The sequence below is a fragment of the Tachypleus tridentatus genome, chromosome 5 (genome assembly GCF_004210375.1).
Source record: "Tachypleus tridentatus isolate NWPU-2018 chromosome 5, ASM421037v1, whole genome shotgun sequence".
Lineage (NCBI taxonomy): Eukaryota > Metazoa > Arthropoda > Merostomata > Xiphosura > Limulidae > Tachypleus > Tachypleus tridentatus.
The window spans coordinates 36,513,814-36,530,156 of NC_134829.1; positions in this window are offsets into that span (position 1 = coordinate 36,513,814).

Consider the following 16,343-nt stretch of genomic DNA (forward strand, 5'->3'; position numbering starts at 1 on the left):
TTATTTTCACAGGCTATCAGATGCTATTTCTCAAGTAATAAGCAACGAATTTAAATCATAACTAAGTCAGAAGTTGTAAATTTGGCAACACTGATCAACCGTTATTTTGCTAATTTCAGAGACTCGGACTGTGATTGTGGTCATATGTAAATTATGCAAATAATACCACAGCCACATAATTGCATTAACATGTGGACCTGAATAATTATTCCATAGTATTTACATAGGTAATAATAGAACATGTTAAGTTTGATAAAATATATATAGAGTGAGTTCTGGTGTTTTGCTCATTTTGCATTCTTACCTACTCACGAAGCCTGGTGTGGACAGATGGTTAAGGCACTTAATTCATAACCTGAGCGTCGCAGGTTTGAATCCCTATCAAACCAAACATGCTCGCTCTTTCAGCTGCAGGGGCATTATAATGTTACAGTCAATCCCACTATTTGTTGGTAAAAGAGTAGCCCAACAGTTAGCAGTGGATGATAATGATTAGCTGCTTTCCCTCTAGGCTTACACTGCTAAATTAGGGACAGCTAGTGCAAGTAACGCCCTTGCAGCTTTGTGCGAAAATTCAAAACAAACAAACCTAACTGCACACGATTGAATAATTTGACTATTAAGCACTTTGGCTATTCTCTGAAAGTTCTGTTAAAAAAAAACAAAAAAACAACGTTTTAGCAGTGTTTGATGCTGTGAGAACTCACCCACCTTCACTGGTTTCATATAGTCATTTCTTGTTATCAAAATTCTCAAAACTGAACAAATGTTTTAGAGAATTACACTTCAAATTTATTCAAATCTGAAAAAAAAAGTTCAGACACTTTATATTTTACGTGCAATTTCTTTATAAATAAAAAATATTTTTTATTAGCTTAAAGTGCCATAAACAGTGCACTGAAAGTTGGCTTTTAGAAAATAATTTCTGTGACAACAGCATTACATGAAAACTGTGATTTACATATTTTCCAACGAAAATGGAATTGGTTAAATTTTATAAACACACGCAACAGGATTGGTTAAATTTGAAGGACATCACACACAGTTAACAAAAAATATTGCTGCGAAGAAGGGTGTGTTTCTCGCTGCTATAAACAATGAGTTAAAGCTGGTGAAGGTTTACAAGTAACTTACCATTTTTCCAAATCAGTGTTTGTTTTGTTGAAGATGGCAGAAGAAACTGGAATGACAGTAATATAATTTTAGCACATGCTTGTCAAGCTCTCCTACTCACTTCTTGTGGCTTTGGTCTCAGGCTAAAACATGGTATTGGAAAGGGACATCCACGCAAATGGAAGGCTGCAGTCGAAGTTGCAATGTCAGGCAACATAAATCTGTTTCGATACAACGATTAGAAGCCCCAATAAATAAGTGGTATAACATAATCTTGTTTTGGTACAACAGTTAGCAACAACATTATGTCTTACGAATGGAGTCACGTAACATTGATTTCGCAGCTACATATATATAGTAGTGCGTTCCCCCTCAGCGGACTCAGCAGATAGCCCGATGTGGCTTTGCTATAAGAAAAAACAACACACACATATATGTTTAGTAATAATTATTTGACAAAAGACTGTGCGTACTTCCGCCTATGACTGCGAAAGCGCTGGACCGAATTTCATCAGTCCATTAGAAACCTCTGGGTAATGACAAGAGTAAGTGTTAGAATCTTGTCTCCTTTATGTCACCCTTGATGATTCCTACGTTTCCCCTGTTAGTTGAAAGGGTATATCAGTCAGTATGGGAAATATTATAGTCGAAATAACTTATTGTGTGTGATGGAGTCATAATATTCCCTTGTACGTGTTCATCTGTTTTGTTTTATGTCTGTGTGTTATTAAAGTTCCTTAAAACGTTTCAATGCACAAATTTCCAGTGCAATTTTGACATAATATTTTAGGACCTAAAGTTTAGGCACTAGCATACGAAGGTTACATAAAGTTGAAGAACAAAAGCTTTTCAAATTATCCTTCAGAAATTATGCACTGAGTGACAACACTACCATCGAAACATCCAATGTAGTTAGTTTATTAATTTTAATTGTTATTTTGTCAACTGCGTCCACGATCTAGATGCTTTCGGTTTAACCACATAAAATTGTAACCTTGACACTGATATAGGTTTTTATACTTTTGCCTGTGTGTGTGTTTCTCTTACAGCAGAGCCACATTAGGCTATCAGCTGTGTCCACTGAGATGAAAAGAATCGCTGATTTCAGCGTGGTAAATCCGTAGATGTAGGGTGTGTCGTAGCAGGTGACTTTTACGTATATATATTTATATAAAACATTTGTCAATATTTGATGCAGAGTTTTGGACATTTTAAACAGTACGTTACGTGAAACTCCGGAAGTTAGTAATTTATTTGTGTAGTGCCTTTACAGTTTATGGCAAATATTTATAAAACAAAAAGATATAGTCGAGCTAGACTTACATTATTATGTGATTGCCATCTGTCGGCAGTAATCGAAATATTGTTTCTATGCCTTTTCATAATAATCGCCTTTTGTTTTCTGTAATACAAGGTTTGGTTAATATAGAGAAAATAAATAACGGTGGCAGTGTTATGATACCTTTTGATTGTTAGCATTATTAATCTTCATCAGGTAAACTTTTTGGAATACAAATTTTTCTGAGCTAAATAGTAGAATTTTAGAAATTCACGTAAAATAAAAAATTAGTAATTTCATTTTCATAATAATTGGGTCTACAGATGTCTCTGTCAACAATTCATCTTTTTTAATGGATAAATTTAAGTAGAACAATCCATGGATAAGTGTAAGAGTAACGAAAGCCTAACAACTGGTTGTGGTTTGGACCAGCGACTCCATTATGGTACTCTAATTAAATCATCCACATTGGTATTACTCTTGGGTTATTTCAAGCAAGGCTAAAATATCACACAAATATTCGATATGGTGGAATTAACTGTATGCTGTCTGGGTGGCGGTACGTTCCAATGCTAAAAATTCTGGGTTCTATTCCCTGCAGTGATCAGAATGTAGATAAGTCATTGTGTAGTTTTACGTTGAATAAACAACATGAACAACAACCTACCTATTGTGAATCCTTGTTGATAGTAAACAACAACAAAAGATTCAATTCATAATAGCGTAATATGCGGCCTGCAGTTATTTCAACGAACACCAGACCATCTTAAAATTCACAAAATTAATTCAAATAAACAAAATAAAGCTTATATTATGTTGAAGCTCCTCTTTTTTGTATGATGTTTTCGTCTTCTAGAAGGCTAATTTCTTTGACTTGATAAATCACAAAGTTTTCTCAAGCACTCATTTTATATATGTGCGATATTTGAGTAGCGGGTTAAGAAAAAATTACGTGTTTATTTTCAATACGTTTTTTCTGTTATCAGAGTCATACAATATTTACACGTCAGCGTATATACATGTCTGTACTTCGAGGTCAAACTCTGGCATGTTGTCTACGTCAACAAACTTATAACTCAACTAGAGAATCAGTTTTAAGAACAACACGGAGTTTGGATGGTAGCTGTTAAAATAAACAAATATCCTGCCAGCTTTATTTGGTTTAACCACTTGTAGTAAAGCTTTGAAACTTAAGTTGTTTTACACACGGCAGCAAACACACACTTTTCTTGAAGCAAAAATATAAACTTGTATAAACTACTACATGTAAGAGCACGGTTCTACTCGTGTTTCTTTAACCCTTGTTTTTTTACTTATTAGCTTTTGTCCTTTTTTATCTAGTTGTTATGTTTAGAAATATGAGAATAGTAAGTAGTATTTGTTAATAAATGTGTGTATTTTCTTTATTATGTACATCTATGAAATGGAAATGTATTGTTGCAATAGTCTAATAAACGTTTAACTTTTATGAACCTAATAACACGCGTAGCTTGTTGTTTGTATGAATGGGAACCGATCATTGTTTTATTTGTTTTTGTTTAACGAAAGATCAATTTCTTTCACATGAGAATCTCATAAATAGATTGATTCAACAACATAAACTAATATATGACAGTTAGGTTGTCCATATGAACCTCTAGATGCAATTCTACTTGATTCTGAAGACAGAATTAAACAGTCGAATAACTTCATCGATTCTTGAGAACATGAAATCTTGAGTTATGTCACTGAACAATGATGGAGTCTCGGTCCTTTATCTACGTCTGTCTATATATGTAAAGATAATATTAGCACTGTAGAGTTAAGTAGAATAATACAAAATAGAAAGATTGTTTGATTTTGTTTCTTGAATTTCGCACAAAGCTACACGAGGACAATGAGGACTAACTGTCCTTATTTAGCACTGTAAGACTGGAGGGAAGGCAACTGGTCATCACCACCCACCGTCAACTCTTGGGCTACTCTTTTAGCAATGAATAGTAGGATTGACCGTCACATTATAACGCCCCTACGGCTGAAAGGGCGAGCATGTCTGGTGCGACGGGGATTCGAACCCGCGACCCTCAATTTATGCGTCGAACGCTTTAGCCTACCTGGCCATGCTTGGCCAAATTCGAAAGAAGTGTTTTAAAAATAGTAAACTCAAACCTCTGACTAAAGTTAGTTTGTTACAAACAAAAACAAAAATAAAAAAACGCTGCGCAATTGAAAGGATCCCCAAGGTACAGGCTATAACATGGGATACAAAATGTATCCTAGTTTTGCAGATGACTGCGGAAGTAGACCCACATTGCGGTTAGGGATACACTGTCTATCAGTCTTAAGATCCATTCGACAGTCTCACATAAATAAATAAAATAATAAAATAAAGGAACAGCAATAGACAATAAAAATAATAGAAATAGAAATTAGGAGAGCGAGGTGTTATCTAAATTACTACAAAAGTTTGAAAAATCAACCCATTTTAATTTATTTTTCCCTTTACCTCTTATTTTCTTATTTTTATGAAAAAGCTACCTATATATAAAAATTAGCAATACGGTAATCAACATTTAAATTCAGAACAGCAGGGTTATTGAAATATTGGTTTAATCCATAAGGATATAATGTTATTAGTTTCAAAATGTAGAAGTCATCTCGTTCATCTACCTCACTGGAGGTTCATACGAAAGATATATTGAAGAGCCTACAAGTATGTCTGATGTAGCTCATATTATCATAAAGTTTAAAAGGGCTAGTAATTATACATGTTTAGAATGAAGGTATCTGTGGCTTACAAGAGCACGCGTCTCTTATCTGTTAAATGTCTTATCAACTTAACATATAATTCTATAGATTAATTTGTGTATTAACTTGTTTTCATATTACTCCTTTTCAGAAAGGTCCGTGCCCTCTGTCATACTGACTAATTTTACGTGTCTCTCTGTTATGACACTCATCTTAAAAGAACCACAATCACTGGGTGAAATCATATTTGCAATATAAAATTGATTTGAAGACTGCAGAAATTGCTATTTGCAATATTGCGATATTTATGATATTTTTTGTGGTTCATATGCTGCTTGAGAACTAGTAGTCAACAAAGTCGCGGATCAACAAGCAATTCATTATAGTCAGAGGTGGTCTGTAAGGACACCAGCTGTAATTTTGATAACGCATTAGTACATTCACTGCTGAAGCTATCAGCTTGCGTACTTCCAAAAGCTTTGTCTATAAAGTAATCGTTAATATGATGACATAGTAACAAGTTTATGGCAAACTATAGGGGCCATAACGGTATTGATTCTTTTGGCTACCATCTACAAAGCCATAACGTATTGATATCGTCAATAATATTGCCATAATTTGTGTTAGGCCTAACATGTTTAAGCATATTAAAATAACCTTTGTTATAAAAATATACTTAAGAATGTGAGTCCTAGCAAATATTACGACAGTCTTATTAGCTATTTCGACAACTCATTAAGGAAATACGCTATGACCCTATTACACATAGGTCCAGAGAACCATAATGTATTGTCCGAACGCTTTGTAGAACAACATGTAATTTAAAAAAAAATGTAGAGTATAATATATATTTACCTTTTTTGGCAACGCATTGAACTATTCTTGATAGTCCTGATGTCTTACATATACATTGCCCCAAACCTAGAATTCTCCTGTGCATAGTGTGGAAGAAGCTTTCATGCAAGAATTAGGCCTATTAGCCCTTCACGCGCACATCAATAATCCTGCCATCTTCACACGTAAATAACAAACATTAATGTACACTAATTAATCGTGTTCGTGGACAAAAAGCAACGCTAAAGAAGGTTTTAAAATATTTGTTTAGTAAATAAATTATTTATGTTAATCTTACTTAATAAAATTTGTATTTCTTTCGTTTTCTCTTTTTGCTTTTTCTTTCAGTTTTATCCCTTTATCTATCTATCTATAAATCTACTTTCCAAAGGTCAGATTTTCTAAAAAATCATACGTATATGTTGCCATGGTGACAAGATAAATACGTCAAAATAAAATAAAACGAAATTATACTTCTTTGTTCCTGTTTGGTCGTATTTTATATATATATATATATTTTAACAAGAATGCACGTGAAAGTTACGTGACTGATGTACTTGTGATTTTCCTAACGTAGGTGGTTTGTAATTAAAGTGATTATTCGTGAGAAGTTCACCTTGAATACTCCGGAAACAGGAAATAATCGTTCCTTCAATAAACAAAAGATGTAACCTACGTGATGCGTAATTAGTCTTACAAAATTAAATCATTTAGGATTACATATAACAGGTATCACAGCAAGCAGAGACATCTGACGACAGTAACTGTGGTGCTTCGGGCAACTTCGCGATGGTGAAAAATTTTAGTACGTTTATTTGTTTCGGATGTTAAAGTAAATCTTACACAAGAGTTATCTGTGCCATCTGTTCCTAATTTTGAATTGAAATATGAGAAAGAAGGCAGCTACTGCGATATACTCAAGTGAACAGGTTTCCCTACAAGTAAAAATTAGAACAAATAATAACAACAGGATCGAAAATTTAAGAACTCGATTGGTTTGTTAAGTTGCGTAATGAAAGAACAGATTGGAGATTGAAAATAATATTTATTAAAAACATACTAAAAATCAAGTGTGTATACCTGTGTAGACAAGTGTACTCGTAATTTAAGGGTCGTGGGTTCGAATCCCCGTCGCACTAAACCTGTTCGCCCTTTCAGCGGTGGGGACGTCATAATTTTACCGTCAATCCCACTATTCTTTGGTAAAAGAGTAGCCCAAGAGTTGACCGTGGGTGGTGATGACTAGCTGTCTTCCCTTTATTCTTATACTGCAAAACTACGGAAGACTAGCGCAGATAGCCCTAGTGTAGCTTTGTGCGAAATTTAAAAAAAAACAAAGAAAAACAAATATTTATATAGTTTAAATTTTTAACAATGATAACAAAACAACTTAACATTAGTTTATTTGATAAAAGTTTATAAAATATCGAGATAAGCAGAGATATCAAATATTATCTCACCCATGAAAAAATTTCAATATGACTATATCGCAATATAGATATTTTCATTTCATGTTATTATTCTTGTTATGATGAAATTGATAATAAAAGAAAATGAAATACTGTGATAACAAAAGAAAACACGGAAATGAATTTCTTTTCCAAACACGTGTCAGAAAAAAAATGACAGAGTGTAACAAGTTATTAATCCTTATTTAACTCCAGTTAAAATTTCCTAGTTAGTTTGAGCCTACCAGTGGTAAGGCTGTATATTTGCAGATTTACAACGCTAGAAACCGGGTTTTGATACCCGTGATGGGCAGAGCACTGATACCCCATTGTGTTTGTTTTGGAATTTCGTCCAAAGCTTCAAAAGAGCCATCTGCACTAACTGTCCCTAATTTAGCAGTGTGAGACGAGAGGGAAAGTAGCTAGTCATCACCCCCCCTCCAACTCTTGGGCCGTTCTTTTACTAGTGAATAGCGAGATTTACCATAACTTTATAACGTCTCCACGGCTGAAATGGTGATGGGGATTCGATCTCGCGACCCCCAGATTTCGAGCCGAGCGCCCCTAAGCATTTGACCATGCCGAACTCGCCCAATGTGTAGCTTTGGACTTAACTTTAAACAAGCAAACAAAAATAGCAAAGAGATGATAGAAAAATTTAACATTCATTTGTTTCAGTTACGAATAAACATAATTTTGAAGTTCCTCAAGTCTAGAAATGTTTATGTATTCTCAAGACGGCTGGTACAAGTGTTAAAACTTTAATTAAAATAAAGTACAAAACAACAACATTTCGACCTTCTTTGGTCATCTTCAGGTTAACAAAGGATCACGAATCACGAAGAAGTGCTTATGTTTGGATATTTTGATGCTTTATTTGATTTCAGAATAATTAAACTGTTAAAGAGTTAAAACTTGTTTTTTTAACTTTAAATTTTAATTCCAATTTGAACAGTGTGATGAGATCTTTTATTAATTGAAGTTAGTGTCAGGCTTATCACTGTCTCAGCTTTTTTTAATAGATGTTCTTGAGGAATACGACCTTTGTAATCTAACCTTTGTTCATAAAAAGGTTATAGTCTAGTCAGATGTTCCTGGAAATGGACTTGACAGTGTGAGAGAGATAAAACAGGTCAGTTATTTTGATCACAGTGAAGATTGATTGTAGGTCTTATCACTCGTGAGTTATTGGTGACGTGACCTCAAGGGTCAAATTATCGGAGGGTGTTGAGTATGTAAGGAAAAAGAAATAAATTGAACGTGGAATTTCTTTCAATAAAATCATGTAGTCAAACGGTATCTTTTTTCTCATGGAAACAGCCGTTTCACAGTTCATGTTTGTACATGGAGACAGTCGTTTCTTAGTTCCCATTTTTTTTTATAAAGACAGCCGTTTCACAGTTCATGCTTGCTCATGGAGACAATCGTTTCGCAGTTGATGTTTGTTTATAGAGACCTTGAATCTATTGATGTGAGTGATACGCATGATACAGACAATGAGATTTTATTGACGATGAAATAAGTGGAGCAAGTGATAATTGAGGCATGTCGTCACCAAAATAAATTATTACTTCTTGTACAAAGGTTGCAGTAATTCTAAGAGCTGACGTCTTAGATGGAAGAAAAGGAGAAGTGACGAAGAGTTGTCGTTGCTTTGAACCAAGCTACACAATGAGTTATTAGTGCTCTGCTCACCGCGGGTATCTAACCCCGCTTTCTAGCGTTGTAAGTTTACAGACATATAGCTGTGCAACTGGAAGACAATGGTTTGGTTTGTTCTGAATTTCGCCCTAAACCTGCACGAGGACTATCTGCACTAGCCGTCCCTAATTTAGTAGTGCAAGACAAGAGGGAAGGCAGCTAGTCATCACCACCCACCGTCAACTCTGGGGCTACTCTTTTACAAACAAATAGTGAGATTGACCATCGCCTTATAACACCCCACGGCTGAAAGGACGAGCATGTTTGGTGTGATGGGGATTCAAACCCGGGACCCTCGGATTACGAGTCGAGTGTCTTAACCACCTGGCCATGCCGGGCTAGGGAGGCAATGACGAAAAAACCTCAGATCTTGTTGTATTCAGTGACGATACTGTTTGCAGTGTTCCCCTCGTTGGTATTTCTGAAAGTTATAAATGCAAAGAACCACCAGATCAATGTGATGCTGTATAATTTGCAATGTTAGAGGCAAAGATACAACCAGCTCGAGGATCTTTCGATTTTATTCAATGCACCGATAATAGTAATTTATGTAATATGTTTTTGTTCCTAAGCCTGAAAAACGTTACATAAAAAAAATTGAAAAAGATTGGACAATGAGGTATGTTCAAGAGAAGTGGAAAAAAATCTATTTATCGTTATACAGATGGCACAAAGCAAATGTATGAAGATAGAAATGTAAGTGATAAAAAACGGAAATACCTGTATACATCGAGTCCTCCATCTGAGATTCGTTTAGCAACCAGCACCTTTATTGTAAAAAAAAAGCAGTAAATGATCATCTTTTAACTGGTATCCGTTTTTCAGGGCCCGGCATGGCCAGATGGGGTAAGGCGTGCGACTCGTAATCTGAGGGTCGCGGGTTCGAATCCCCGTCACACCAAAACATGCTCGCCTTCTCAGCCGTGGGGGCGTTATAATGTAACGGTCAATCCCACTATTCGTTGGTAAAAGAGTAGCTCAAGAGTTAACGATGGGTGGTGACGACTAGCTCCCTTCCCTCTACTCTTACACTGCTAAATTAGGGACGGCTAGCACAGATAGCCCTCGAGTAGCTTTGCACGAAATTCAAAAACAAACATACAAACCAAATGTGCTTTTAAATGTCGTCAATAGTATTTGTTATGTAAATAAAAATATTGGTCGTGGATGATAAATGAAGCAAACCCCATCCAAGAGTTCCCTGATGAGAAGAAATTATACAAGATCAACAAGTCAAATATAAAAAGAAGGAACGGCAGGTAACTGATACATGTGTTTCATTATGAATTCTCTACTTGATCAAAGGTCATAATAAGTATTCATTCTATGAAACAAGGAAATCGTAACAGAACTGTCATTTATTTGCATTTATTTTCGTGAAAAAAGAAGAAAAAAAAGCAACAGATTCAGAAATTGAAGAGATAAACGGCCTAAAAAAGAGTGGCAGTTATCCAGAAAATGTAGCCAAAATTACAATTTTCAAACTATTATAATCTCTCGAATATTTATGCCTTAAAAGGTTAAAAACCCCTTGAAATATTTTTTTTTTTGCTGTTCTATTTTAGTAATAAATGCCCTATTTCAATGCACAAATTTTGCAAGTTAACGTTCCACAGAAATATATCAAGAAATTTTCCCACAATTTCAAGCTAGGCATTACGTTTTTTATGAACACCATTTATTATTTGGTAACCATAATACGTTGTACTTTCTTGGGCAACATTAGAATTTGTGCCTTTTTTCTGAACATCCAATATAAAGTACAATACATATTCGCACAGTACTATACATATTGTTTAAATTTTTGGTTTGGAGATAAAAGCATTTGGTCGCACCAAACATGCCCTCCCTTTCCGCCGTGGGGGCGTTATAATGTTACGGGCAATCCCACTATTCGTTGGTAAAAGAGTAGCCCTAGAGTTGGCGGTGGGTGATGATGATCAGTTGCCTTCCTTCTAGTCTTACACTGCTAAATTAGGGACGGCTAGCCCAAATAGCCCTCGAGTAGATTTCCGCGAAATTCAAAACAAACAAAAAAGTTACAATTTTTTTTTATTATACCCGAAAGAAAAGTTAAGATAAGATTCGATCAAAACTTGTTTTTGGAGAATAAACAAACTCACACATAATGTTTCACGTCTTACTCAGATTGTGGTTTTCTACACCATTTTAGATCATTGTCAGTGGGATTCTACAATAACACCTTGTTCTTAATATAAGGACAGAAACAGAAACGGTGCTTTATTCTCAGTGTATTATCCTTCAAATAGACAACGCCATCAATATTAAGATCATCATTTAAGCTCATAAGATTTTAATTCAAAGATTTCAACTGTTTCTTTTCCGGGTGTTATCGATGTAACAGTGATATTCTCGTCAAAGTTAATTACGTTTTTCTATTAAACTTTCAACGATATATAAGGTCAAAAGTCACACAGCGTGTCACACAGCGATCCACATAATCCAATTACATTCACGTTGTATGTAGGGTTGAGGAAAGATAGTGATTACACAGTCACTGATTGCAACTTTTTTAATTCAACAACAAAAAAACTGTAATCAAATTTAACACTTTGTTTATTCCACGAAGTGGGTTATCCACTTTTCTTGTTTAATAGACCTTCTACCAACATCTGACCTTTACTCTTAAGAAGACAGTATATTTTCAAGCTGTGTGTCAGAAATGTTATTTAATTAATTTCAAAGAATTACTTTTAGTTACCTTCACATGCAAGTATTTTCGAAGGCACGTGGGCAGTATGTGTTACATGTTTAGTTATAGCCACGTTTAACACTAAACAGATTTCGATCACGAACTGATAAAGGACGATAATCAGTTAAAGACAGAGATTCGACCAGGAAAGATACAATGGTGTTTAGATTGCGCTCGCAAGGAAAGGCATTAAAAATACCAGATTTATTATAAATTGTTTGACTTCGAAATCTATGTAACAGGTTTGTTTTGAATTTCGGGCAAAGCTACACGAGAGCTATTTGCGCTAGCCGTCCCTAATTTAGCAATGTAAGACTAGAGGGAAGGCAGCTAGTCATCACCACCCACCGCCAACTCTTGGGCTACTTTTTTACCAACGAATAGTGGGACTAACCGCAGATTATAACGCTCCCATGGCTGAAAGAGCGATCATTTTGGTGCGACAGGGATTTGAACCAGCGCCCCTCAGATTACGAGTCGAACGCCTTAACCTACCTAGCCATGCTGGGCCCTATGTAACAGAATCATGATAATAGTTAACGGCTATATGTTGTTCAGATAGAGAGAAAGATAATTCATGTTCCTTGGTAAAAGAAAATAATTAAAAGAGAAAACACCAAAGAAACAGGGTCAAAGTAAGTGCACTATCATTTTATTTTGTTAAGAAGTGAAAACCGTTCACAACAGTAAAGAAAGCTAATCGAGTTTTAAGACTAAAAACAATGCACTCTGCTCTAAATAGTTTCGCCCGCTGTTTCAAATAGACGGTGGTCGATAATATTTGTGATCAAATCCGACAAAAATCAATCAGATAAATCTAAATTTGGAATAAGCACTTCCTACAAATGCCATTTCTGTATTGTATCACTTTTATAACCATTAAGGATGGCTATCAGCAGCTCACCGCTAGTACAGAGGTATGTCTCCGTATTTACAACGCTAAAATCAGGGGTTCGATTCGCCTCGGTGGGCTCAGCAGACAGCCCGAAAACACACGAACCTATAACCTCCGCTACGGTAGAAGTTTCAATGTTGCACTTCTTTCATGATTCCTTACATGTGATTTAGAGAAAGTTAACAAACGAATGTCTGCTGTAGAATAATGTTGTAAGTTCGGTGTCAAAAATTGTCATTGCGTAACCATTAAAAAAAACCCACATGTTTCGCATTATCAGTTGCTATAAAGTGTCTTACAATATAATTTATTCGATGTTTAAATTATATAAACAAGGTTGCAACCGTTGCCTAGATAAGGTAGGGTTTAATACACTACAATTTTCATCAAATATATCGTACGTATCATTTTGGATGTTTTGTTCACTGCTTGTGATATAGTATGGCTAACTACTGTTTTTTATTGTATTTTACCACAGAGTCAGTTTCATGTTCTCATTCCAGCTTCTAGAAGATTTTAACAGTGACTGTGATCGTACTTTTAAAACAACGAAAGAATCTAAGTCTGCCGATATTAGTTTTAACATGTTATAAAGCTTATATGTGGGATGTCTGACTCAGGTTTTAGGTTCCAAATTACCTCTTACTTGACTGTACTTCATATTAAAGTTTGTATAAAACTTGACATTACATTTAAATCAAGTGTATGTAGGTATACATACTTCGCTTTCTGGTCGTACATGACTTAATGGTTAGCACGCTGAACGCGTTACGTACTTTCAGTTGTGGTCGCGTTATAAGAACGACAGTCAGTCATATTATTCAATTCAATAAACGGAACAAAGCTATATCTGAATCTTATGGAAGTTTAACCTGGCATTTTGACCTATGGATAGATAAAATGGAGTTCCTGGTGAAAATCCTATTTTTTTTTTTTTCTCTGTGTATAAATGGATTCGAAGTGACAAAAACAATATCTGTCATGTCGAAGAACATAGAAGAATTAAAGTTAAATAAGTAAAATTTTGTGGAACGTGTGAAGGAATATAGTACCAAGCTTATTGAGTACCCATGTATATATATATACACAGATATGATGCAAAGTTATGTATGTTAGAAATGCATGCAGAATGCGGTGTTTTCATGATATATATTATATATGTTATTTTGTAGCTTTTTTACCTTTTTATATATTTATATTTTTCTCTTTTTTATATTCTATATATAATATATTATAGTATAGTATATATAGAGAGAAAGAAAAGGACAGAATGACAACTTTAGTTTATAACTGAACACGAAAAGAAAAAGAAACGTTAGTGACGTGGTTTTACTTTTAACTTAGGAACGTGGACGTGAATCTTTTGTGGCTCTGCATGGCCAGGTGGGTTAAGGCGTTCGATTCGTTATCTGAGGGTCACGGGTTCAAATCCACGTCGCACCAAACATGCTCGCCCTTTCAGCCGTGTGAGCGTTATAATGTGACGGTCAATCCCACTATTCGTTGGTAAAATGGTAGCCCAAGAGTTGGCGGTGGGTGGTGATGACTAGCTCCCTTCCCTCTCGTCTTACACTGCTAAATTAGGGACGGCTAGCGCAGATAGCCCTCGTGTAGCTTTGCGCGAAATTCAAAACAAACAAACAAATCTGAATCTTCCCCCATTAACACAGATGTCTTATTCTAAACGAATAGTCAATAACATCGTTTATCCTAAAACTGACACCTTATCCTCACGAGATATGACACAAGAAAGAAATGATTATCCAACAAGTTGTTAAGTTTTAGCGGACGGGAAGACGCCTCTCTTTCATAGTGAAAATAAACCCAGAGAGCTTTGGTATTCTTCCTTTTTTTACTGTTGATAGTAAGTTTGTTAGAATTATCATAAGCCTTTAGAATTCTTCATTATGGTGTTGCTTCTAATTGTATTCAATTAAGAAAATTATAATGTATTATACTCTGTCACTTTTAACACTTTTTAACAGCAAAAATCCACGGTATTAACAACTGAGTCAGCACAATTCTGTAGACGTGGAAAGAAAAGGTGATACAGATCTCGAAATTTTATTAAACTCACCACTTATATATATACGCATGCCAGATGAACAGTCAGGACACACAGTTGTTGTATCATGAGACTTTTGATTTTATCTTCAAGAACGTTTAAAATGTAACTTTTATAGCAACTTTTAAGCTTGTCGACTGTATTTTTTAAGGTATTTTTAGGCTTTAATGGGATGTCATGGTCTCATTCTCGCTCGTGTTTTCTATGTTTAAAACAGTCTTCAATCGTAGTTTTTTAAATTAAAAATCAACACCAAAAGTCCATAAAACATAGTCCATATTATAAACGTATTGGACAAACTCTCTTTAAAAGGAGTTTGAAGCTATTTCATGATGTTCTTTTTTTATGTGTTTTTCAGACTCATAAAGTTTCATTTATAATGTTCAGGATCGCGAGATTAACGTGTCGGACTGTGGATCTACGGGTCCAACGTTTGCCTTCCACTACCGTAAAAAACAACAACTATACAATTTTGTATCCACGAGTGCGTCATAAAGACGTCAGTCAAATCTCACTATTCAATCAGAAAACAGAAGTCCAAGTGTTGGCGGTGGGTGCCGTTAAGTAGTTGCCTTCTTTCTGAGCTCAAAATTAGGGGTTGCTGTGCGCAGGTAACGGTTCTGTAGCGTGAATATATGAAACAAACCTGTAACATTCGAAGATGGTACATGAACGAGTTGTTTGGAACATGAACTATCTACCCATATATCCATGTTTTGTTTGCAATGGCCTTCTCTCTGCTAGAAGTACATACAGTTGTAGAACATTTATTGCTTTTCCAAATTTGTTTCTTTGTTAAAAGGGTGCTTACTAATATCATGTTTAATAGTTAAAAGGTGTAAATAATGAAAGTGAAATGCTGTGATAATGGTGTTGGAAACTTTCCACCTCCAATGGTTACACATAGTTACAATTATTTATACAACAGTGAATGTCTGCTGGTTCTTTTCTCTCCCACGATTTTGTTTACTTACAGCTTTCTCTCTTCAATACGACTCACGCGCTGTTTTCTTAAATTTCTAGAATCAAAAATCGTGGAGACCCGGCATGGCCAGGTGGTTAAGGCACTCGACTCGTAATCTGAGGATCGCGGGTTCGAATCTCCGTCACACCAAACATGCTCGCACTTTCAGCCTTTGGGGCGATACAATGTGACGGTCAATCCCACTATTCGTTGGTAAAAGAGCAGCCCAACAGTTGGCGGTGGGTGGCGATGACTAGCTGCCTTCCCTCTAGTCTTACACTGCTAAATTAGGGAAGGCTAGTGCAGATAGCCTTCGTGTAGCTTTGCGCAAAATTCAAAACAAACAAAGAAACAATCGTAGATTAATAAAATAAATTATAATTTACATATACTTGAGGATTGTTAAATTGTAGCTCATTTTATATATTATAAAAAATTTCTGTGTCAGCGCAGCCAGATGCCAATGCGCTTCAGCGCTCTTCATCCAGATTGTTTATACTTCAGTTAAATCAGAGGTTACCGGTTGTATCCGGTTCGGCGGGACTCTAATAATGAAGATTACTTCGGTTGTTCCTATACAGCTAGCACATTTTATTGGATACAT